We start from the raw sequence: 24,807 nt of genomic DNA on the forward strand, positions 1-24,807 counted from the left end.
ACGGTAACGCCCTCTACGCAGGGTTTTGCGTAATATTGCCTATTTCCTGCCTCAAACTACAGTGCGACAGAAACCAGTAGAAAATAAATGAGGGCGCCACTTTCTACGTTACTATCCCTTTTTTGACGTAAAATGCTTAAACATGGCAACAATTTAGTATTGAATATTTATAGTTCCAGTTTATTTAATTTCTACTATTTTATGTCGCACTATACCCAAAGGCACTAACTACTGAAATAATACAATAGTACTCTTTGTATATATATTTTTTATAATAAACTGAACGGGCATTGGCTCTAGTCACACCTGATGGAAAGTGAAAACAGAGCCTAAGATGATGGAGCTTACCGGCTCAGTAAGTAATAGCCTATTCACTCTTGCTTTAAAGAGACCGAGGTCAAATTTCCCAGGAAACACAGATGACGGAAGCGCATTCCATTCCTTAATCGTCCTTACCAAAAAAGATGAGGCAAATCGTTTTGTGCGGACAAATGGAATATTAACAACGAACGGGTGCATTCGCTCCTCGCGCCTGGACGTCCGGAAAGGGAAAGCTGGGATCAGGTCGTGCAATTCTTTTGCGCACTCCCTAGAAACACCGATAGACATGTAACTCGTCGGCGATGATATGAACAAGACTTTGTAACTTTGATTTGACAGCCATCGCCAAAAAGTATATGAGCCCGGCGCTCTATCGAGTCCAGGGCTGCCAGCTGATACTTGGCGGAACCGTCCCATAGGTTGCAGCAGTATTCCATGCACGAAGGGACCTAATATGCTTGGTGCCGCCTCACCTTAAATATTAGGACATCAAGTTTCTTGGCAGCAGTCCTGGACTCAATAGTCGACCCGAAATTTAGGTTGGATTATTATTGTTCTAATAGGGTAAACCCTCCAGTGAATGAACACCCCCCAGTGAATGAACAAAATAACGTTTTTTGTCTAAAATAAGAAATACAGCAATTTCCACCACTTATCGTATTTTTTTTCTTATTAACAAATCTATTTTCTATGCAATGGCAACCCGTGATAAATTTATTTTCGACCAGTTTGAATGTGACTGGCATTTGAAGTTTACAGGTTTCTGGTTTTGAAGTTTTGTAAGGAAAAATTAGATCCCAGGTAAGAACAGTGTACGTTTGGAGCAACATATGAAGTACTTATTTAATGTTTACCTGTACAAAGTTGAGTTATTTGGTTAGATTAAGAGTTAACCCTTCTATAAATGTACACTTTGTAGGCGTATTATGCGATTAAGTCTTTATTTTTTATAGTTCCATTACTGGCTTATCAAATGTTCTGAAACCAGTAAGTGAACGGTGTGTTCATTTACTGGTGTAGTCTAGATTTACATTTTTTTCTAAATTTATGTGTAAACGAAATGGTATTGAGCTTGTTTTTTGTGATTCTGCATAGAAAACGATGCTGATTCATTCAGCCAGTATTGGAACAAACCAAATTTCTATAGTCCATTTACTAGATTTTTCATGCCTATGTATGAACAATACAAAATTTGGCTTGTTCATTTATTAGATTTCTACTAATTCTATGTATGAACAATATAACCACGAATAAAGCGATGACAAGTTTAATATTTTAAGCATTATTTGCTAAGCCTGACTTATTTCCATCAAAATATGCACGTTATTTCTTGTTTTAAAAATTGATTCTCGTTTTCTTATTAATATGTAACAGGTTTCTGTGTTATTGGTGAATAACCATCATTTTATTTAATTGAAATCAATATGAAGCGATAAAAAGATATGAACGCTTTTGCTATACCTACTAAAATAGAGCTAGAAACGGTTTTTGTGTTAAAAATGTTTTTTTAATGCTGATTAAAAAGATGTTAATAATGTTCATTCACTGGGTTTTGCGGTGTTCATTCACTAGTTTGTATGTTCATTCATTAGGTTTTTGGGTACTTTTTGATAAATTCTGCTGTAACTCAAAAACTATGAAAGTAATAAAAAATCGCAGAAATTACTTTCTTGTTTATTAAATGAGGATTGATTAAATTGCAGTTAATTATTCCAATTATTAATGAATGCTGAGAAATGATTTTTCAAACTTGGATAATTGCTTAAGTGTTCATTCACTGGAGGTCTTACCCTACAAAGGCCGCAATGAGATCATAGAAATGATCATATATATGGAACCCTATTTGATAGCAATCCTACAATCATGATCATACACGCCATATTTGTTAAAATTGTTGTTATTTAATTACCCTATGATTAAAAATTAAATTAAATTGATTTAAGACCAACAAAGGATCAATTTCGTCATTTTAATTTTAATCTTTCAACGAATGTTAGTAGGCATACACACAAATTTATTAACTAACTACATATTTACAGATGATGGTGTAATAACAACAATTTTGTGTGGTACTATACAGCACGTCCACGGATGATTTTGTTATTTCTTTTGCGGTACATATTCATGAAAAGAAATGTACTTTTATGTACTTATGTTTTTAAAAAATGTACTCGCACGGTTTTGGCATAGTGACATACAGGTCGTGGTCGTGCTGGGTAGATACTGCCTGGCACGACCACACTATATTTATGGTTAATTTAATGTCAAATGAATACAAAACAAATGTACTCAAATTGTACTATGTACAAGCACATCAAAATGTGACAGTCATACTGCAAAAATCGCTGTCATGATTAAATAAGAGCACCGTGAACAAAGTTTTGTACGGTGCTCTAAAAAGGTGAACCTAAGGGCTGATTTAGACGGCGCGCGAACTCGCATGCGACTTTCATTAAATTTTTTTTGATCGGCTGGTTGAAATAACTAAAATCTCATGAGAGTTCGCGCGCGCATAATGTCTAAATGTGGGATCATCAATGTAAAGGGACCTTATTGTCGATGGCGTTTACGCCGCACTGCGACGAGCAGCGTTGTATTTGTATCGGAGCATCGTTTATAATGGCGGAAACGATGCCACCAGCCGATCAAAAAAAATATAATGAAAGTCGCATGCGAGTTCGCGCGCCGTCTAAATCAGCCCTTAGGTTCACCTTTTTTAATCATGACAGCGATTTTTGCAGTATGACTGTCACATTTTGATGTGCTTGTAGATAGTACAATTTGAGTACATTTGTTTTGTATTCATTTGACATTAAATTAACCATAAATATAGTGTGGTCGTGCCAGGCAGTATCTACCCAGCACGACCACGACCTGTATGTCGCTATGCCAAAACCGTGCGAGTACATTTTTTTAAAACATAAGTACATAAAAGTACATTTCTTTTCATGAATATGTACCGCAAAAGAAATAATAAAATCATCCGTGGACGTGCTGTATAGTACCACACAAAATTGTTGTTATTACACCATCATCTGTAAATATGTAGTTAGTTAATAAATTTGTGTGTATGCCTACTAACATTCGTTGAAAGATTAAAATTAAAATGACGAAATTGATCCTTTGTTGGTCTTAAATCAATTTAATTTAATTTTTAATCATAGGGTAATTAAATAACAACAATTTTAACAAATATGGCGTGTATGATCATGATTGTAAAATTGCTTTCAAATAGGATCCCATATTATATTAATATGATCATTTATATGATAGTTTAATTAATTGCCTTGTATTTTTTAGAAATCATAATTGCCCCAATGAGGGTGCCATTGGACGGTCGACGCAGTCTTAACTAATAACATCTTATTGACATACATTCTTACATATCAAACGAGAAAGAATAAACATTTTTTTTAATAGGTAGGTAGGTAGGTAGGTAGATAGGTATATCTTTCTTTGACGTGGCTGCTATAGTCTTCAGGATTTGATTTGCCGTGTGATCATCGCTTTCCGGTTGCAACTTGATGCCATCGAGGAATGTCCATAGTATATATATGAAAAAAAAAAATTATAATACCATTCATTGTATGACAATACCTTCTACTACTAGAGGGCATTCCGGGAGTGGGCAGTCAACGTTAAAAAATGTTCAAACGCTGGAAAGTGCAGGGGTCAAAATGTCCATACGGAACCGGCTGTCTATGCAACTAGACGTAACTAGACGGAGCCCCGCTTCGCGGGGCTCCTATTTCTCGGCGGTTTGCCCTTCGGGCATCTGAAGCTACCTAACGAACCTAACCTACCTACTTTTTGCCACATAGACAGCCGGTTCCGTATGGACATTTTGACCCCTGCACTTTCCAGCATTTTAACATTTTTCACGTTGACTGCCCACTCCCGGAACGCTAGAGGGCACCTTTAACCTTCTTTTGGCAGTGATAATAATATATCCTTACAAAAATAGGTTAGGTGTCTAATTGTGTATCAACGATATTTTCAGTGGCTCATCTCTGTAGCTTACTGTTATTAGGGCGAGCGAAGCGAGCCCTATCACTATTCGACAAACTATGCATTCTTGTGGTACACTTTACGGAAAAATTACTGCATTGTTAGGTTTGAGATTTAACATAGTAATTTATATTCATGTCTAGATGTGTTATCAAACATAAAAATATCATTTTATAAACCCAAGAAAATAAAATAAAGTAATAACACTTTGTATTACTACTAGCGCCATCTGTTGGCAAAACAATGAATTAACATTGGGTGCTGATGTTAATTATTTATTTCTCTAACAGATGGCATTAGTAGTAAAAATAAATATTGGACATTCTTACATTACAAATTACATTACATTACAAATTGACTAAGCCCCAACAGTAAGCTCACGTTAGTTTTGTGACGCTGACGAACTGATCAATCATGTTGTGTTAGCAAACTTAAATCGGGTATTTTCAGTTCGAGAAACAATTTTGGCGCCATTCATTTATTACGTAAGACGACTTAGGGGTGGAGGGGGATCGAACATATCTTATTTTTTATTACAATGGGGTGGGAGGGGGTTTTCATAGTTTTTACGTAAGATCACAAAGATGTGATTTTATTTTAATTTCTATGAAGTCTATGCTATCAAACACTGTGCAGAGTTAGCTTAAACGAGCTCAAATACCTTTGTACAGTTACAAATAACATTCATAAAAATATTTTTTTGAAAACTAAACATAAAACAAACCAAATGTGTACTCATTTCTTCCTTTAGATTTATACGTCATATATGGTAATATATAGGGTGGTGGGAGGGGGAGGGGGTCAGCCTATTCTTATTATTTCTTAGATAGGGGAGGGAGGGGTTGAAAAACTGGCAAAAATTGTCTTACGTAATTAATGAATGGCGCATTTAGTGTTACTATTGCTTGGAACTGCTAAAATTATAAATAAAGATAAGCATATTAATAAAAGTTAGTCAATCCACTCGTCATGATGAGCACTTGGAAGAGCAGTACCCAAGATAGAGCTGATGCTGAACTCTGGCAGTACTTAGTGGAACTCAGGTTTGTTGCAACATAGGCACACGCTGTTTTGGTCATCCGACTCGTCTTGATGAGTACTTAGGAAATTAGTAACCAAGATGGAGCTGATGCTGAACCTTGGCTGTACCTAGTGCAACTCAGGTTTGGTGCAACACAAGCACATGCTGCTTTAGTCAATCCACTCGTCATGATGAGCACTTGGGATAGCAGTACCCAAGATAGAGCTGATGCTGAACCCTGGCAGTACCTAGTGGAACTCAGGTTTGTTGCAACATAGGCACACGCTGTTTTGGTCATCCGACTCGTCTTGATGAGCACTTAGGAGAGTAGTACCCAAGATAGAGCTGATGCTAAACCCTGGTTGTACGTAGCGGAACTCAGGTTTGGTGCAACATAGGCACACGCTGTTTTGCTCATCTGACACGTCTTAATGAACACTTAGAAGAGCAGTACCCAAGATAGAGCTGATGCTGAACCCTGGCTGTACCTAGTGGAACTGTGTCTGTGTGTTTATGTGCGGAGCAGCGTAATTACCGCCAGTAGGTGTCCAGTCGGGATAGTTTTTCGGTCAATTGTGTGGTGTGGACGCAAAAATAAATTCAAGGACATTGGCTCGCTGACCCAACATTATGTAGGAAAGCCAGTTGGCTTCCTTACAAAAAGTACTGGGCGACCTTGTAGGATGTAATAAGCGTTTATGAAATTGTATATTACGTGTGGATGATATTGGCAATTTGATTATGTCGTCTCTGACTCTCGTCGGACACGTTTTTAATGGACAAACTAGAAGCTGTAACAGACAGGCGTACCGGACAGCAACCGGGTCCGGTTAGTATATTTCTTTCTTGCTTTCACTTATAGCTGCGTTCTTAACGGACTTATTACGTACCCACTTGATCGAACATGAAACAAGCCTCGAATTGGATCAAAGTCGCGGTCCGGTACGTTTAGGTAGAAAAACTCCGCGAGCCCTTACAAAGCTCTGCTTTTTGCTAGTATATATACTAGCTTTTGCCCGCGACTTCGTCAGCGTGGAATTATTAATTTAGGTAGGTAGCTATTATTTTATTCAATCAGTTAAAGGGTGATTTCTTGAATGAAAATAACCCTTTGTCGTTCCCCGGGAGTCAAACTATCTCTATTCTATGGTGTACTTTCGTTTGGGCCAAATACCTTTTGCCAAATTTCACTTCCCAACAAACTTATCGCAATAGTTTCATTTCCCAAAGGAACCTTTAGCAAAGTTACACTTCGCATATAATTTATTTGGTCAAATTATCACTTGGCATGATTTTACTTTGTCAAATGTTGTTAGGACAAAAAAATATTTAGCAAACGATTTTTATTGGCTAATATTATATTCCAAAAAAGCCGTTAAGTGGGTTAGGTTAGGTTTACAGAAACGAAATGCTACTAGAAAAGTGGGTTTGTTTAGGTTCGAACTGCGATCCTCACAGAACCGAACTGCTATCAGAGAAGTGGGTTAGGTTAGGCTAGAACTAAGACCCTTACAGAAACGAAATGCTACTAGAAAAGTGGGTGGTTTTACCTCCTTTTCTACATAGTGCACCATCTACAATAATCTTTCACCGGCCCCCATAGAAATCGGTATTTTTTTTCTTAAAAATTATAATGTTTATGGTTCAACTAATCACATCCGTAGGGGGAAGCGGGGCAGCTTGGTACACCTTTTTTTGAAATCGATTTTAGGCCTCAAAATGAACTCTAAACACTTTGATACATTACATGGGACACTTTGATACATCGTTTTGGGGTACTTTGGCACGTGAATCAAAGTGCCCCGTAAGTGTTTCAAACTGCCCCGCAGAGCACACTTTACAGATCAACTCAGTTAGCTGACCAGTAGTAAACTTTTTAAACATTACAAAACGTCTATTAAGTGCGGTGCTATTAGAACATACTACAGTTATGTCAAAAATGCATTTAATTCTGTCGACCGCGGTGCTCTATTAGCAGAAGTAAAAAAAGAGCTACCAGAACTTTACAAATACATTTGGCAATGCTACGGAGCACCTTCAAAATTACTTTTTGGAAATGATATTATCTTGTCAAGTATGGGCTGCCAACAGGGAGATCCGCTTGGGCCTGCCATTTTTAGTTTGGTCATTCACCCCATCATCTCTAGTCTAAATTCAAAATTCAATTGTTGGTACTTAGATGACGGCTCCCTTGGCGGAGACGCACTAACCGTACTACAAGATATACAATCTATCATAGATAAATTTTCGAAAATCGGGCTTGCATTAAATTTCACTAAATGCGAAATTTTTATTCCAGATCACGTTCCATTGAATACAAAAATAGATATACTAACAAATTTTAACGCAGTTTTACCTAATATTTCCGTTCATTCAAAAACATCCCTCACCCTTTTAGGCTCACCAATTTTTGACGAATCAACTCATTAACCCGTCATTAACTGTAAATTAAATTTATTCAATAATACATCAGACCTCCTATTTAAAATAAATCCCCATATGGCTCTTTTCATCATTCGTTTTTGCTTATTTACACCCAAATTTATGTATTTACTCCGCAGTTGCCCAATTTGGAAATTTCCGTCCATCCTGTCTTCCATAGACAGGATGGACGGAACATTCATCTCGACAATAGTTCATGGACCCAAGCGGTTCTACCCATAAGGCTGGGTGGACTGGGCGTTCGCACTTCGGCCAGTTTGGCTCTACCCGCGTTCCTGTCCTCAGTATACGGCTCGCTATCTCTCGTCGGTATTATTTTAAACCTTCCTCAGATACCTGACGATGAGATAGCGAATCTAAGTGAGGCCAGGGAGGCCTGGTGTGAGTCGTGTCCGGGTGAGGACATCCCAGTCGCCCGTCACATTCAGCGGGCTTGGGACTCCCCTCCCTTAAAAGCAGCTCATACCACACTTCTTCAGGATAGTCCGGACGACTTCGAACGTGCCCGAATTCTAGCCGTATCAGCCCCCGAGTCGGGCCATTGGCTACAAGCACTCCCTTCCCGTCAAATAGGCACCGTTTTTGACCCAAGTAACTTGAGAATAGCTATATGCTTAAGGCTTGGGTCCAAAATATGTGTCCCTCACACTTGCGCCTGTGGCAAAAACGTCGATCAGCTGGGCCGACATGGCCTTTCATGCCCCAAAAGCGCCGGCCGCCTATTTCGCCACGGTACCATCAATGATTTGGTCCGTCGGTCGCTTGCCACCGCGTCTGTGCCTGCGATTCTCGAACCCGCGGGCATGGCGAGGGACGATGGCAGGCGCCCCGACGGGGCCACATTGGTGCCGTGGAACTAGGTAGGGCCCTGGTGTGGGACGCAACGTGCGTAGATACCTTCGCACAGTCCCATATCCAGGCGACCCGCACCCAGGCCGGCGGCGCGGCTGACCAGGCCCAGGTTCTCAAGCGCCGCAAATATTCGTCCTTACTTAAGGACTACGAGTTTGCGGCGCTCGCGGTAGAGACACTGGGCCCTTGGTCAGCCGACATGCAGGCCTTTGTGAGAGCCCTGTCGGGGCGGCTGATTGACGCCACACCACCCCAGAGCTGGCGCGTATTTCTCGCAACGAATCGCCCTGGCGGTTCAGCGAGGAAACGCCGCCAGCGTAATGGGTACCATGCCACAGGCGGACCTGCTAGAGGGGGTATTCTTTTTATAATTAGGTTTTTATTTTATAGGTAAGTTTCTTTTATTTTAGTTTTAATTTTAATTTCTTTGTAGTTTTAGTTTGTTTTAATAAGTTATTTTATATTCAATATGTTACATTCGTAAGTTAAAGTTAATTATGTTTGTCATGTTGGTATATAGTTATTTCGGCGTTTTTTTACACGAAGTAAAATAAAAAGTGCTGACAACCAGTTATTAAGCAGGTGCACTAAAACTACAAAAAAATGAAATCAGTGTCAGTTTTTCAAAAAAAGCTACTTTGGTTGTTTTAACTTTTCTTTGTCATTTTTTTTTCTCTTTGTACGTTCGCACTATTCAGTAAAAAAAAATTCACAACAAAAAAACTGGCAGGGGCACTTAGATACACTAGAGGGGCACTTTGACATGTTCAAAACTGCCCCAATCTTTATTGTACCAAAGTACCCCAATGGTCAAATAAATGAAAAATAATTTATTAAAAATATACTATTAAGTATTAAGTACTTTAAAATAATAAGCTTACTCTATTACTGAATAAACGTACTAAGCGCTCATTATGATGTTCATCCGGTAAAGTCTAAAATTTCGCACCACAACTCGATAAAAAAATCATAATTTATTTACTATGCGACCGCGGAAACACGTTTTCACGCACTAAGCGGCAACGGCTGGCAAGAGAGATGTGCCGAAGCTGGTACCTCAATCACACATACAAAGCCACGTTTTAGTGTTGCAGAAGGTGAACATAAGTTTTTAGTTAAGGAATTAGTGTGGGTGTTCAAAACTGCCCCTTGTGCCTATCTGCCCCGCTTCCCCCTATGCGTAAAACATAACCAAAATGATAAAAATACCAAGGTCGGGATTAAGTATTTCAAATAAAACAAAAATAAAAATATCTATTGGTATGTAAACTGTATGCCATGCAATGTTATGCTTATTTGACTAAATAATACTTGGTAAAATGAAACTTGTCCAAGTAATTATTTGCTAAACAATAACTTGCCAAAAAAGACTATTGCTAACTGAAAAATTGCGATAAGTTGTTTTGCCAAACATTTTTTTGGGAAATGATAATTTGGGAAACATAGTTTGGGATGTGATACTTTGGGAAACGTTTTTGGCCCATTCGTTAGTAAACCCTATTCTATACCCAACTAAATCGTGCACTACACCGCGCGGGCGGGACAGTTCCTATTGACAAAGTTTGATGTGCAGTTGGTGTTAAGTCCCCATACAAAACACCACCCCTTTAAGGGATGATTTCTGGAATAAAAACTATCCTATGTCCTTCCTCGGGACTCAAACAATCTCTATACCAAATTTCAAATAAATCGGTTCAGCGGCTTAAGCGTGAAGAGGTAACAGACAGACAGACAGCCACACTTTCGCCTTTATAATATTAGTATGGATGGATATGCACTAGTTCAAGGACGTGTAAGGGCCATTTTATTTAAAGTTGTCCCATACACTTTCTTTTTCATATTTGGGATTTTTTATGTTATTTCTACTCAGAATCATGAGCTTTTTTTGATCGTAATAGGAGAAAAAAAGTGTCCCGAAATTCCCATAAAATTTTCGATCTTTACATTCCGTGACTGCCATACAAAGTCTATGAAAAATGGTACCGGAATGGAAATAAAAACCTTGGCACACTTTTTTTCTTCTATTAGGATAGAAAGAGCTCGTGATTCTGAGTAGAAATAACATAAAATTTCCCATATTAAAAAAAAAGTGTAGGGGACAACTTTAAATAAAATGACCCGTAAGCGATAAGATAGAGATTCCGTGTCGGTAAAAGAGATAGATAGGTATATTAATAGTGGATCGCTGGCTGTTCACATTGCACGAGGACTCTCTTTAAAGTACTATGCCTTATGGGAAACAGTCGAAGAGATAGCTCAGATCCGGAAACCGCTACCAACTTTTAGTATGTTGTTGCGCATGGTATTGGGTCTCCAAAACTGCCGGGAGACAGCGGCGCCGGCCATCTACTTCAGGCCTTCAGCGGAATGATATCATCAAAATGACTCCCGTCTCGTTGCGAATATTGCATATTGCACCCAAACTATGCATGGCACATACACGTGTGGGGTATTAAATGAAAGCTAATGAAATATTCTATACTTCATTTATACAGTGTGTACCAAAATATACAACAGTTTAAGAGCTATTTACAAAATAAACAAAATGAGGTAAAAAAATATTCGATTATTTGGATTTTATAACCAAACCAAAAGTCGGACGTTAAAGAAATGTACCACAACATTAAAGATGACATCTCAAGGCATACACTGATATCAAAAAAATCCAAATTTGACCAAATATGTGGAAATTATGAAATGAAATGTATTATAAGTCACCTAAACATTGTTTGCAGAAAAAAAAATGGTTTAAGAGCTATAAACACAGGAATACCATTTTTTATGAAAAAAGTAGGTGTATATCGATTTTATAGCTAAACCACAGAATAAATGTGTCGCTTAACTTCAAACTCGGGTAAATCCATTCGACCCTCTCAGCAAATATCTACCCTATTACCTTTTCTTAATACCAAAATCGCATAATCTGACAGATGGATTTACCCGAGTTTGAACTTAAGCGACTCAAATAATAGTACTATCGTACAGAAAGGAAACTTCCTACAAAACCGAAGTTTGACAGCGGTTCAGGGTCGAATCATGCTATCCCTTTCTAATATATGGCACTATCTCTTTCTGCTATTTAGGGTTGTCAAAATTCAAGTGATTATCTTATCTGTGGTCGTGCATGCAAAAGGAAGTCAAGTGGTGCCAACCCTAATAATTGCTCGGAGCAATGCTGAGCCGAGCGGAGCCGAGTTTGGCCGAAGTCAGGAGTTTCGCACCCCTGGCTAAACTAAAAACGTTAATAAAATGTTGCGTATAATATTAAGGCGATATGATTCGACTCATCAACGAATCTGAGGGGGTGAGGTGCGCGGCAAACCGTGAAGCCCCGCCCGCGCGTCCCGCGACCCGCTCGCCGAGATCGTGAGTGAGCGCCGCGCACGGTAAATATAGCAGACGGGTCACAGTATAATGATCAAATGATGGCAGTATTTTAACTAGACCGGAAAATGGTCACGTTTTAGAGTTTTTATTGTATATGTACGTATGTATTTTTTGCATTACGTATTTCTGATCATTTCATGTAGAATTATTATTTGTATATAGACATGTGTACTTATTATTGATCAGTAAAGAACGTTTTAATTTCATGGCAGCGTGTTCGAGTTAAAGTACCTAAAGGAAAGTAACAATTTTAAAGGAGACGGTCAATTAAGGGTTCTATTTATAAAGAATATTAACCTTAATCAATAATTTTACTTTACAGATTCCTTTAACTCAATAACGCTGCCGTGAAATTAAAACGTTGTTGTCGGGAAAGCCGACTATCCGGCCACATTTCTAGTCGGCGATTAGTCGGCGACTAGTCGGCAAAAATGGCCGATTAGTCGGCACTTTATTAGTGAAAGAAAAACAGAAAAAGAGAAATGAACAGTCAATATTTACCATATGTTTTATGTCTATTATACTAAAATACCTATTCAGGGTCCATACGAAAACTTTTGTTCATATAATTGACCGTTTGATCTTTATCGTATGTTGGTGGGCTGGTGTTTTCCTCTACAGGTCGATCTCAACTGATTCTCATGTAATTTCATATGCAAGTTCGATAGTTAAATAATTTTATTATTATTCAGTTTTTGTTTTTTTTAATGGTGGAGCCATGAGAAACTATTAATGTTATTGCAAAATTCAGAGACTTAGACAGGGCACGTTGCTCGTAAAGACGCTGACCACAGGGGATAGCTTCTTAACTGGCGACTACGTACGAGAAATAGAGCCTTGGAAATACCTATTACAAGCTGACGGTCTGCTCAGGATCGCAAAATAAAAGAAAGACGGAAATTGAATGAGGATTCTTGTGATAGGTCCGTTATAGACCTTTGAGTTGTGATAGACCTGTAGAGAACACCTTTTAGCCAAGCTAATATAATGCATAGCGTAACCAAAGGAGCAAAACTATTGTTTTTCACCTGAACTTATACGAAACTAATGATTTGGCCGACTAGCCGACTAGTCGGCCTACTAATCGGCCATTCGAGCGCCAATTAGTCGGCTAGTCGGCTAGTCGGCCAAATCAATAGTCGGTACATCACTAGTTGTTACTGATCAGTAGTACTTAAAAAAAAACAGTTTCAAAGTATATTTCTGATAACTTTTTGTCAGTGCAAGCCTTATGGTTTCGTCTTGGCAACATTTTACATGAAAATGTTTTTGGTGGGTCTCATTATCACAATTTCCAATACTTTTGTTGCCTAACTTAATAAATTATTGTTTACAATACCTATCGACTTTATACCTACTTTAATGATCACACAATTTTAACGAAACAATGTTTTCAAGAAAATAATTCAATTAAGTGCGAGTCAAACTCGCGCACCGATGGTACCTACATTTTATTAAGTACATTATATATATATTTTTTAATTAAGTTGTAACTGACTCATAATCATCATCTCAGCCATAAGACGTCCACTGCTGAACATAGGCCTTCCCCTTGGACCTCCATTCCGGTCGGAAGCGACCCGCATCCAGCGTCTTCCGACGGCCTTAACAAGGTCGTCTGTCCATCTTGTGGGTGGACGTCCTACGCTGCGCTTGCTTGGTTATGTGAGGGTCGCAGTTCTAACCTAACCTAACCCACTTTTCTGGTAGCAGTCCGTTTCTGTGAGGGTCGCGGTTCTAACCTAACCTAACCTAACCCACTTTTCTGGTAGCAGTCCGTTTCTGTGAGGGTCGCATTTCTAACCTAACCTAACCCACTTTTCTGGTAGCAGTCTGTTCCTGTGAGGGTCGCAGTTCTAACCTAACCTAACCCACATTGTTGGTAGCAGTCCATTCCTGCTGTTGTTATTGTTGTGTAGTAGTTTGTTTTCCAAAGGGAGAAATAAATAAAGTTGTACTTTTGATAGAAAGAAAAGATCCGCATGCGAGAACTTCATTCCCGCAGCTCGGCCTTCGGCCTCGCGTGCTTGGGAAATCGTAACTTTTCCTATTGGGTCGTGTTTCAGCTCCAACTTCCTCCTCACGTGTGACGCTTCGGGCCTTCGGCCCAACGCGGAGCCTTGACGCTTCGCTGTCGAGCTTTCGGCCCGCCGGCTCCGCTTATCAAGAAAGTTGACTTTGTAGGACGTTTGGAGGAACTGCATTCACGCAGCTCGGCTTTCGGCCTCGCGTTTTGGGAGTCGGGGTGGAGGCTCCGGGCCTTCGGCCATCCACTGGGGTCGGCCTTTGGCCTCCCTGCCTGAAGCTCACCCTTCGGGCTCGCTTAACACACTTTCTGTATAGGATTTTGCTTTGTTCGTCATTCCCGCAGCTCGGCCTTCGGCCTCGCCCAAAACTACTGGGGGTGGAGCATGCTTGGACATTCGAGATAAAGCTCCGGGCCTGACGGCTCTCCGCGGGGTCGGCCTTCGGCCTCCCAGCCTGAAGCTCGCCCTTCGGGCTCGCCTAACCTACTTGGAAATTTGAATTTGGCCCGTGTCCGCCGCCATTTTGGATTTTTCCAAAATTTTTTTTTCACATGGTAATCTTGGGCCCCCAAGCTCGCCGCATGTCAAATCTCAGCGCGCTCGGACCAACTTGAAAAAAATTAAAAAAAAAGTCGGCCATTTTGAAAAAAATTAAATGCAGTTTGTTTTGTCTTGGGGCCCTCTATGACATTTGGTCGAGAACACTTTTTGAGATATTGGGGAAATTAAAGATCTCTACTTTTTCCCCCTTTTTTTGCTTATAACTTTTGATATTTTGTGTGTGCTACTACACGCTTCGAATGCATTTTTCTAGGCATTATGACGAATCTAATGAGGTATCACACGTATTTTTAGGAGTATTATCTCTATTTTTCACCGTGTTCAGTTTCTCGAACAAGACTAATACAACCAAGCGCAAGATGAACTGCCTGTACCTTGAACTCTCAATTATATTTAATTCATGTCGACCGTGGTCAACTATTAAAATTAGTGATATGTATTTAGTTCTTAAATAATTGTATTGCGATATGCCTATTAGGGTAATTTTTTCAATTATTTCAATTTGACATTTTATATTTATTTAAATTTATGATTATGATGATGAATTTGCACGCTTGACGGGCGTGGCGCGTTGCATGCGATCCAAAGCCGGGCGCCTTCGGCACCCTCATACTAAAAGCGTAACACTATACATATATTGTAACATCCCCATACTGTATCAATCCAAATAAATAATTTCTGATTTTCAAAGGAGTCAAAGAGCACGAAGGAATGTAATCATTTTGCAGATCGGACGTAGGTATATCAGTAAAGGTGAAATACTGTAAATATATCATACTTACATACTCACAATTATATTATCTAGGAATATAATATTATTTACCTACATTGAAATTGGTTGCTGACCTAGTGAAAATACTGAAATATTTTAACTGTTGATGTAGGAAAGCTAGGCGCTTTCAAGCCCCTCGTAAAGTATTAGATGCTTCTGTTATCAGAAAGTGTGTTTTTATAGCACTTAGTGACTTTTTCTTACGTTTCATATGCTTTGTTTCCCATTGTTTGTAAATGGTAAAATCACGTGACCGCGCGGAACACACTGACGCAGGTCCGTCCTCTACAAGCGCTGCCGCGCGACTGAAGAGGGCGTAAGTGCGTTCGCGAGTGATGGCGGTTGCGGATTTAGTAGGTATTGAAACATAGAAATTATTTTAATGATGTTACCGAGACAAAGTGATCCAAATCATCTAGATTATCTTATTACCTATACATTTATGTAAAAAACAAGTCAAAAAAGTTTGTATTGTAGCTCTGAGATTGATTTATTGTTAAAAAAAGGCGTAACTTTGGAATTTTTTTCTATCGAGCAAAGTTTATCTAATCATGTTTTTGAGATCCAAAACATATCTGCCAGATACTTAAGTATAAGATATATATTTTTCACAATTTTAAAACATTGTTTCTTATATTTCCGATGGATTCAAAAAACTGGTTCGCTTAGCTCGTACGGGAAAAGCACGCCTTAAAGAAACCAGTTATTCAACTATACATTACAATTTAAATTTTAAATTTCCGATAAAAACTGTGAAAGTTGTAGAAAAAAACTAAAGCGCGCCAACAATTCTATTATTTTTGTATTTGTATTTGTACAATTCTATCTTAATGCGCTCTTATTATGCAAAGAATTGTTCTAATTATCGAGTATTAAATGAAAGGACATTACATAAAATACATGAAAACGACATTTTCGACAGGAATCTTAATTTATTTATTGAATTTGCTTGTTAAACAAGCAAACGAACTGTACCTTCCTCCTTTGATAGTTGGTTAAAATGTGGCTTTTGTCACCTGGGCTACAAACACGAATGAATTGACACCTCATTATTTATTAAATAAGTTCAGTAGTTTCATGTAAACAGTACATGCACGCATAGACAGCAAGTTCTGCCGTAGTCGAGCAAAAGATTAAAATTAATTAGACCTTTATTATCATTGCCTGGCACTACAAATATAAACTATAAACTCTGTGCGGAAAGAGAAGAGTCGTGGAAGATAAGGGAATCAATACATTCTATGAGTCGTCTCTCTCCGCACAGACTCTAAGAGAAATAAAAAGCAGTAGGTAGTACATAATTTCTCTAACATTGAAACCCTCAGGCCATAGAGTAACTGTTAGGGGCTTAGCGGGCGTCGCCTCTATGAGTTAGCAAGATGCCTTATGGAGGTTTCAAATGACCAGAGGGCTGACCTGTATGTATTTCAGAGGATCAGAGGGAAAATACTGCCAGCCTTCACAGCCTTGAAGCCCTTGCAACACTCAAGATTCCACTTTTCGAACTACTCGCTACGCTCGTAGTTAAAATTTGCTTCTATAAAAGGCTAATCGAGGCTGAATGAAGTAGATGGTCGGCGCCGCTGTTTCCCGGCAGTTTTCGAGACCCAATGCCATGTCCAACAACATACTAAAAGTTGGTAGCGGTTTCCGAATCTGAACTAAATTCCCATAAGGCAGTGCACTATTACACTCTTTACTCGCAGCGATACAAGCTGTCAACGATAAAATCGCTCAGCGGTAGGTACTCGCGAAGCGATGTTCGCTTGGCGGTCGGAGAGACCATGCAACTAGAAAAAATAGTCGTATTGTTTTACCACATCTATATCGATATTACTAACGAACCTCTGTAACTCGAAAAAAAGAAACTGTATTTCTACGTTTCTATTATTACCTGCCTAACATGAATTTTTAATGCGTTTTTAAGACGAACAAAAACCTACAAGAACCTCTCTAAGTCGATGCCCTCTATAAGACGAAACCTCGTTAACACGAAGTTTTTGGCGTTTCCCTTGAGATCCGTGCTATCGAGGTTCCATTGTACTTCTATTCTGTGACTAAGGTTACAATACTTAATTCACGAAGGCTGATATTTCCTTGTAGACCTTATTAACCTTAAATACAGTGTTTAAAACGTCAAACTCGTATTCGACCACTCGCTTTATAGCCGGGCGACAAAACTATCAGAAGTAAGTACCAGAACTATACTCGCTTCTCGCTGCTCGCGCGCCAACTCATTTCTTATTTTGTAGCTCCAATCGCTTCTCGCTCATCGTTCTTGGTGAAACCAGTGCCAGTCCATTGAACCTTAAAAAATAATATATTATATTTACATTTATAACAGGAGGTACTATAAATATACCAATTATTTTACACTACTGAAAACTGCAACTAAAACGTTCGATATGTTTCGGAAATGTTTGGGCACAGTCATTTATAAGGTCAAACATGCCTCCCATCACCCATCCAATTAAATGAAATGTTCCGTATGGTGTATGTATAACTGTATACAGGTGTATAAAGACGGGCCAATAACAACTGCTTTGTAGGTATCTATTGTTTTATTTTTGAAGATTCTCTACCTAAACCTACGTAAATTGACACCAACTACGCCATTTTTGGTACTAGCGTCCCGCCCCGGCTCCGCACGGGTTACACAATACCTTAACAAATTATACACCTAAATCTTCCTCAAGAATCACTCCGTTGATAGGTGAAAACCGCATGAAAATTCGATCCGTAGTTTTTGGGTCTATCGCGAACAGACACACAAACAGACGCGGCGGGGGACTTTGTTTTATAAGGTGGAGTGATTATATACTCGCTGTGGCCAAGGCTTTGCCCGTGTGGAATTTGGTCAATGTCTCTTCCTTCGTCTCTCCCCACCCGGGAGGATATAAATAATAAATAATTAAAAGCCTAAGCCCAAACACCTATTAAATACTTGTCATGGACAAGTTCCCTACACACACAATTAGGTTGCTTTGTTTCATCACAGAGTTCCTATGGCCACCTGCTGTCTCCATCATCAGATCAGTTCGACAGTACCATAATATTATTGTATTGTCATCAGAACTACATACAGCTGCCAATTTTCATGACGCTACGATCCTTGGAAGATGGTTAAATTAGTTACCTTAGATTCCATTACATAGTTAGTTACATACAGGTCGACCTAATAAAAGCTTTTTAAAAAAAATACTATCATCATTCAGGCCTTTAACATCTTGACAGATGATTTATGCAGCGTCTGTAAGCGAGGAACAACGTCTCTCGTGGCTGTATAAGCCAATGCGGGACCGGCATTTGCGACCGCATTTGTGGCAGTTGAAGCTGGGAGCCATGTCGGCATCATCAGGTGGATTGTGCCTCTTTACGCGTTTTCGGGAAATGTTTCATGAAACCATGCTTTGTCGTGGAAAAAATATACTATAAGTACCTGTATATAAAAGATTTGAAAATCTTTGGACATACCTACTGTACAGTAAATAATAATCGTATTTACTTTATTCCTCTTCAACTCGATACCTCCACCCTTTCCCGAGATAAAGGGTCTTGACATACAGACGGACGGACGGACAGACGGACGGATGGACAGACGGAAAGACAGATAGACACACGGACGGACGGACTCACAGACGGACAGACGAAGACAGACGGACAGACGGACGGACGGAAAACGAATTGATCCTTAAAGAGTCCCGTTTTTTCCTTTTGAGGTACCGGACCCTAAAAAATTACTTCTGCTTATCATAGCACTCTTCCTTTGGACATACTGTATACCTAGTAAATAATAATACTCGTATTTACTTTATTCCTCTTCAACTCGATACCTCCACCCGTTCCCGAGATCAAGGGTCTTGACAGACGGACGGACGGACGGACGGACGGATACACGGATAGACGGACGGATAGACCCACCGACAGGCGGACGGACAACGAAGTGATACCTAAAGGGTCCCGTTTTTTCATATCTGTAGTTAATGCAAATGCTCTATTTGTCAAAGTAAATAAAATCTCTTCACACGATCAGGGTTTTGGGGGACAAAAACATGGAAATAACTTGGGTGCGCATGTTTTGGATAGATAACGAAATCCTAAAATACAGGCGGATAACACAAACAACCTACACCATATCATATTTAAGCAAATACCTTAATTAGTACATTTTATGTTGTTATGTTACTCTTGCGTAGGTATTTATTCATACTTTAGTAGCTTTCTATAAATAAGATCACTATTTTTTCTCTTGACATGTTTATTTTACTATTCGAAAAACATGACAGCGTCAAATATTTAAAAGTCGAAAAAAGTATATAATTACGTAAAAAGGCTTAAGATAATTAAGAAAAAACCGGACAAGTGCGAGTCGGACTCGCCCACCGAGGGTTCCGTACTTTTTAGTATTTCTTGTTATAGCGGCAACAGAAATACATCATCTGTGAAAATTTCAACTGCCTAGCTATCACGGTTCATGAGATACAGCCTGGTGACAGACGGGCGGACGGACGGACAGCGGAGTCTTAGTAAAGGGTCCCGTTTTTACCCTTTGGGTACGGAACCCTAAAAAAAGTAAAACCGACTTCAAGCCTTCATCAGCAGTTCCACTTTATCAAATGGCACTTTGTAACTGTAAATGCTTAGTTATTTAGTTGATGAAAATACAAAACTCGCTGTATGTATGCTTATAAGGTTTGAGGAGTTCCCTCAATCCCTCATGGAACCTATCATCAGACTAAACCTTGATAAAAATGTTCTTTATAAATCTTACGGGCTTAGTAAACTTAACCAAGAGTACAAATCGCCAAAGTGAACTATGCATCGTTAAAGAGTTCCGTTTTAATCATCGTCAGCAGTTCCATTTCGTTAATTGTCACTTTAACTGATATAAATAAAAACTGAATGTAAATACCTACTTGCTTTATTGATGAAAACACAAAAAACGCTATATGTATGCCTATAAGATTTGAAGAGTTCCGTGGATTCCTCATGGATCCCATCATCAGAACTGGGATAAAAACGGGACCAACTTGGAACTATGTATATACTTCCAAACAAAAAACTTATTTTCCAAATCGGTTCACCACCACCAACCGGTTGAACTTGTAACCTAAGTAGAGGTTTACAAAATTAAATATACTTAAGGTCACTGTAGGCAAGACCGGCATATTTTTTTTTCACTTTGGAGTGATCTAGTTCCGTTAATTATTAACCTACATTAACGCTTGTAATCGCATACGATGAAGTATTTAATAACTAGTAGTTCGCCCCGAACTGAGAAATCGCGGTTAACCAAAAATTATATAGCGATTGACTTTGTTGCACCTACTTAGGTACTCGTATAGTGACATAAAATAATAGAAAATAAATGAGGGCGCCAGTTTCTACGTAACTGTCACATTTTTGACGTAAAATGCTTACACATGGCAACAATTTAGTATGGACATTTTTGAGTTCCATTTTATTTAATTTCTACTATTTTATGTCGCACTATAGGCGGCAACTGACAGATTTAAGCAAAGAGTAGTATGTATAATATAGTTGGTCAAGCAGATCTTGTCAGTAGAAAAAGGCGGCAAATTTGAAAAATGTAGGCGCGAAGGGATATCGTCCGATACAAAATTTGAATTTCACGCCTTTTTCTACTGACAAGATTTGCTTGACCATCTATATATAGAACAAAATTTGAAAAATGTAGGCGCGAAGGGATATCGTCCGATACAAAATTTGAATTTCACGCCTTTTTCTACTGACAAGATTTGCTTGACCATCTATATATAGAACAAAATTTGAAAAATGTAGGCGCGAAGGGATATCGTCTGATACAAAATTTGAATTTCACGCCTTTTTCTACTGACAAGATTTGCTTGACCATCTATATACAGGGTGACCTTAGCCATTGGACAAACCCTGATATCCCACGTAGGGTTACTTCTCAGAAATGCTCTAACGGTTATTATTATTTTAATCATGGTCTAATAAAACATGGTCTTCTATTCCCAGAGTGACACGGGCCTACGTCACAATAACATTGCCACTTTATTTCAACATAACATGTTACATGGGTACATTATAGCTATGGTTAATAAGTTAAAATATTTCTTTATAAGGGCGTTTCTCAGAGATGACCTTCGGTGCCTGACTTCGGTGCCAAATTTATTTTTTAACTTATTTGATATGCAACTTTATTTCCTAAAATCTAGCCTTAATATAAAAAATATTGGTAGTGGAGGCCTCCATTAGAACCTTATAGTTTTTAAGATATTTGAGATTTAAAAAACACCGAAATCATGTGCAGGCACTGAAATCAATTGGCGTCACCGAATTCAATAATGCATACACAAAAATCACATTTCAATTTTATATCTCCATCATATTACATTTTAATCATATTTTTCATTCTTATTTGATAATAAGCGATGTAACAAGGCTAATGATCTCGAAAGCTTACATAAATTTAATAGATATAGACCCAAGATTTTAAAATAACCTAATTACGGCTTGTAAAACAACATCTCTAGAATATATCCCACACTATTTGACTGTCCTCATATAATAGGGTGATGGGCGATGTATGGTCCTGGAACGAGTTTCAGACATGTCGACCACAAATTCGCACATAAGTGCCATAAAGGAGAAGATGTTTGTTTCACACAATCCGACCGCACACGCATCAAAAAGACACTTATGTTACCTACACCCGATAAACAAGAAACTTTTGAGTGGTTTTCAATGCTCAAAAAATATTTAATGCACTTATAAAGCAATGTGATGCAATACGGAAAACAAGTATTTTTGAAATATAACACTTTAAACTCTCGCGTTTTGTACACATATTTAACGAGCGACACTATTATCCGCGGATCGTGAGAGAGGCGATTGAAATTAAAAAACACCCTAAAAATTTCAATCGTGAGGACGGGTACAAATGATCGTCTACTTGGGGACCAGTGATTCAAATGTTGAAACCAGCGGATATATCTTCGGACCAGTGTACGGATACTGTGAGTGTTGCGTGTCATGCCGTGGACAATAAACATTAAACTTTAACGGGTAGCTGCAATTTCTTTGTCTACCCCGAACATTTTTATAAACTAATTTCGGGTAGTTTAGTGGTGTTTTATTAATATTTCCGTTGACATTTGTTGGGACGTCAGTCTTTCCGTGACCACAGCTGGTGCAACTCAGCTGAAACGTCGGAATTAAAGGTAAAAACAATGAAATTATATCGCGGTAGACCCGTTTGTGTAATTAAATATAAGTATTTTTGAATAACAGAGTTTTAAAGCGTGAACTCCATCAATTTAAAACTATTTGAAGTGGTCGACTAATACTTGAAGATCTAATTACCTGTTAATTATTTGAGGGTTCTGGAGATCTCCAGGACCCTCAAACACTTGAGCTAATTTGTAACTCCTATATTTAGACATAAAGACATAAGACATTGACGATTGTTAAAACATTTACTATGTTCAATTTGTGTCTATGGCTATCCTTTAGAAATATCGATCAGTAAGGTAGGCTCAGTGCCTTTGAAGCGATCTCGACATTAGAAAGCCACTTTATTTTTAATCCCTTGTTCTGAACATCCTGTCCCTTGGGTGCACCTTGCATAGTACTTACATACACAAGATATTGTAAAAGAAGTGGGATCTAATTGACTGCATTCATTTAACATGGCTGACACGTTTAAAGGTATCGAGGTGTAGGGCCTCAGGTGATACAGAGGACAATTAACATAATTTACTTCATTGGTTTGAAGAGAATATCAAGACAGAGAAAGAAACATTGGGTCTACAAGTTTCAACACACGTCTGGTTTAAAAAACTCCTCATAGTAAACTAGTGATTATTTGTACCTATTATGACTTAATTTACTTACAAACATAATTTTACATTTATACAACGTATCTTGCACTTTTTAGGTGTGATAAATTAGTACAACAAACTAGTTTACAAAGCAGGATTTGAATTCAGTGATCACTTTTTTGATATCGGTGGTCAAAAAATCCACCGAATCCAAGGAAATCAACACCAGTGATGTCAAAATTAATCGCTTTTTAGTAATTACAGAAATAGCATGAGTGATACAGAGGAGATGTAATAATGATGGATTTACGTACTTTTGAGGATTTCTTAATCACTTGCATAATGATAAATGCACTAAAACTTTCGGAGTAAATTGCACCACCGATCTCAAAAAAACATAGAACCAAACCCACCGAAGGACGGTGAAACCTTTAAAAAATCACTTTATTATACTGTGACTGTACCTCTACTCTATTCAACGGTTAAGGCACAACTAAAGCATACTATGGTTGAGACACTGAGTTCCTGGCTTACAACTTTGAAGGAGTACCGACATGTTTTGCAAATTACACCGAAATCAGGCACTAGCCCGGGACACATCGTAAATTTGGTTTTATTCAATGAGTTGAGCAAACACATTATTGTGATATAAAGAATATGATAAGTTAACTAATACCTTATGCGTGAATACCCATAATAACTCCGATCTAATGCCCCATCTTGAGTAATAATTTTTTGTTTCATAAAATCTGGGTGCGGGACACTCCCACCGAACATCATTTTTGGCATTTGAATTTTTTTTTCTTGTATTATATAAATAATAAATAAATAATTTGATAGTGTCCCAGACAGAATATAGGCTGAAGATCATGTCAAAATTAATTCAGATTTATTGAACAGTAAATTCAATCATTTATTGCCCCGGACACGTAAAAATGGCCCTCCTGAGAAATGCCCATAATTTTATAATTTTCATTTATAATGTATTTTATCTTAAATTTTACAATAACACGTCAATTTTAATTATTCGTTAGCAATATCTTCCGATTCACGAAAGAAATTTCAGACGTTCGGGTAATTCTGTTTACATTACTGGCAAAACAGGATAGCGCTGTCACATTTGACAATTCGGATCTAGATAACTTCATGCCCTGACCGTCATCCTTGTCGAACGCGTGTTAATTGTTATTAATCATTGGCAGTGCTTTTGGCATTTTTTTTGAAAATGTGCGACAATGATGACATTTGTCAAAAGTCAGAATCTTATTAATGTCATAAATAAAAAAGATAATCAAAACGGTCCAAGAAGGTTTTATACTATTTATTACCTCAGGAGCTATTAACACAGAGGTTGCTCTAAAGTAAAAAAATTGTAATTTGTTAATTTATTCGTAACCGCTACACCGATTGTTATGATACTTTGTATACTGGTTCTATATACCCTGATGCATATGTACATTTCGGCTTTGTCCAATGGCTAGGGACACCCTGTATAGGACAAAGAGACCTTCTCGTGGAACTTTTTTGCATCAATTTTGAAGCGCCATCTGTAATTCTTAACCAGAAACATCAACGTCAATATCAGGGGTGAAGGGGCATAAATAGCGT

At 38.4% G+C, this 24,807-nt stretch overlaps 2 protein-coding genes and 1 long non-coding RNA gene across 3 annotated transcripts in view; all 3 read right to left on the minus strand.

Annotated features, from left to right (window-relative positions):
* Positions 1-24,807, minus strand: part of LOC134791716 (uncharacterized) — a 498,190-nt gene that overhangs the window by 105,862 nt on the left and 367,521 nt on the right. The gene's annotated exons all lie outside the window — the stretch shown is intronic.
* LOC134791766 (large ribosomal subunit protein eL22-like) overlaps positions 1-24,807 on the minus strand; it is a 375,980-nt gene that overhangs the window by 32,192 nt on the left and 318,981 nt on the right. The window lies entirely within an intron of this gene.
* LOC134791509 (uncharacterized) lies at positions 251-19,690 on the minus strand. The gene is made up of 4 exons (XR_010144305.1): positions 19,546-19,690; positions 17,589-17,698; positions 3,705-3,841; positions 251-589 (listed from the first exon to the last, which is right to left on the minus strand). It is a non-coding gene; the product is annotated as an uncharacterized LOC134791509 (long non-coding RNA).

The sequence above is a fragment of the Cydia splendana genome, chromosome 6, assembly GCF_910591565.1.
Source record: "Cydia splendana chromosome 6, ilCydSple1.2, whole genome shotgun sequence".
NCBI lineage: Eukaryota > Metazoa > Arthropoda > Insecta > Lepidoptera > Tortricidae > Cydia > Cydia splendana.